This window comes from Scylla paramamosain, chromosome 27, assembly GCF_035594125.1.
Source record: "Scylla paramamosain isolate STU-SP2022 chromosome 27, ASM3559412v1, whole genome shotgun sequence".
NCBI classification, from domain to species: Eukaryota; Metazoa; Arthropoda; class Malacostraca; order Decapoda; family Portunidae; genus Scylla; species Scylla paramamosain.
Genome location: NC_087177.1, coordinates 4017501 through 4020000, shown reverse-complemented (window position 1 = coordinate 4020000; position 2500 = coordinate 4017501). Strand labels below are relative to the sequence as shown.

The window sequence follows — 2500 nt, the reverse complement described above, 5'->3', positions numbered from 1 at the left end:
ACTAAACAGTTGTAAAGGACATAAATTATTGAATATTTTGATACCAATCATTACTTTCTATCTCAACCCATTGAAGAGATATCGCATTTTGAAACTCACAAAACTTTGACAGCATTTTTCTCCGTTTACATCACTCTCGCTCTAGGCGCCTCATATATATATATATATATATATATATATATATATATATATATATATATATATATATATATATATATATATATATATATATATATATATATGAGCTCTACAATCATGATACAGCAGTAGTACTGACGAGTGTGTTATCGTATTTGTTCATCACATAAGATCTTTGGCTTCTTTGGTTTATATTTTTTTGTATATTTCGAGATTTGATTTTTCATTTACTTCACTTCTCCATTTTTGTGTGTCCCACACTTTTATTCTTGCTTTTAACTCCTCTTTCTTCTTTGATATGTCCCCTCATGTTAAATTTGCACAATCAAGATATTTTCGCATTTAACATATTACTTCTTATAGCAATTTGTTTCTATTTTTTTTTTTATTACAGTCTCCTATCACTGACTTCATGCACATCATTTTCCCTTCCATTACTCTTGTCTTCATGCATTAAGGTCTAATTACTCCTCTTTATTTTTTGCATATTTGGGTGCCTCTAATATGTCTACAGACACATTTATATAATTTGTAACTTCTCTCTTTTTTTTTTTTTTTCGTGAGATTAGGATATTTACACCATCCCTTGCCCTCTTGGTAAGAACCAGCACCTCAAGCTCAGGTAAGCTTCTTGTAGTGCTTGAATACACACACACACAAAGCAGAGGTCCCGTTGTTAAGGCAGAGAACGTTATATTTGTGCCGTCCTGTGCAGTGTGGGGTAGTTATTTTAGTGCAACATCTTGAAGTGATCGTTACAGCGTAATGAAGAGCATACCCGAACAGCCTTGTTAAATGTGTAACTTCCTCAGAAATGCTGCAAAAGTTGTGAAGAGGATTCATCTACTGGGAACTTCATGCAAACAATACTTTTGAAATTTCGTGATCTCGAGAACAGGTAGAATCATGCCTTCTTTACTCGTAAATGACAGACAGGCTTATCCATGGTGGACACTAACATCCAAACTTGTTCAGGAGTCCATACCCTACACGGCAAATAAATGATGATGTATGTCACACTGGACGCTGTTTTTTTTTTCTTTTCTTTTTCCTGTCGTGTACTTTATTATCAGTACTTTCACAGTTTACACCTAACCTAATTTGACTGACACATATAACCAATTCTTTAAAATGAAATGAGAAGTATTGGTTATGATGTACAGTATGTAATAATGAAGTATGCATTGATATGAAAATTTGTACAGTAGGATTGCAGTGACTTGACAACACATGGCTGCTCTTAAAATTAATATCACTATTTAAAACATAACCTAATGTGATAAATTTGGTAAATTTACATAAAAGCTGCTTCCCTCTCATTTTAATTCAGCAATTGCTTTAGATACACCTAAAATATAAATCTAAGGTGGGCGAAAAGTGCCCCAGTCTTAAGGGGTTGGGGGGGGGCCTCTGGCCCCCAGTTTGGTCAGGTTAGGTTACTAACTGGTAGGGCTTTGTCCTTCCCCTTCCTCCTCTCAGCACTAATCCAACCTAGCATTACCTAACCTAACCAACAGGGCTTTGTGTTCCCCCTTGAACAACACCTTAAGGACGGGGGCACTTCTCTTCAACCTTATATTTACATTTTAGGTGTATCTGAAGGTGTATGTGAAAGAATGGAAGAGAATAGACCAGTAATGAGGCCGGGGAAGAACTCTAGACAGTTACTGGCAAGATCTTCAATTTTTATCATGAATAACTCAGTACTACTGGAATGAATCAGTGATGGTTGGGCCTTCGTGTTGCTTCACCTGCAGTTGTCATGCATGGTCCCTTAACTGTCATCTAATAATCTCTCAGTGATTAAGCAGTTAAATGTACTGTCCTTCAAAATCAAACCTAACCATAACTTCCTAGTTAGGATCTTGATCCCTGGATATCTTTAAGCACTGAAGAAATATATTTCAAAACTATTTATAATTTGTTTTACCTAGTTTAACTATATACTTGAAAATGCTTAGAATGACAATGAACTACAGTGAACATTTTTGAGGATGTCTGTTCTTTGGTAATAATCTAAACTGGAAACATATCTTGTCTCTTCTTAAAACATCTGTGAAGTAAGACATTCTGAGCAGTTTTTTCTCATACACAGCTGATAATTCTGTACAGGGACCTTATCTGCCCATGTATGGAGTACACTTCACATATAAGAGAGTTTCCACTCATACTGCTCTCTTGAACAGAAGGAAACCAAAATCATTTTATCTTAGCTCCTTTCCTCTTACTGACTGTCTTCAGCTGCTGTCTCATTGCTGCAGAGTTCTGCAAAAAAAAAAAAAAATGTAAATAAACCACTGAATAGAATATATATATAGAGATAGGTATAATTGTAATTATCAATGAACACATTATCTATATG

General features: G+C 34.9%; 1 protein-coding gene across 1 annotated transcript in view; it reads left to right on the top strand.

Moving 5' to 3' along the window:
- The first annotated feature begins 738 nt into the window (after positions 1–738).
- Positions 739–2500, top strand: part of LOC135114051 (3'-5' exoribonuclease 1-like) — a 9423-nt gene continuing 7661 nt past the window's right edge. The window contains exon 1 of the mRNA XM_064029702.1: positions 739–760. The gene's annotated coding sequence lies outside the window, so the exon portion shown is untranslated. The remainder of the gene's footprint in view (positions 761–2500) is intronic.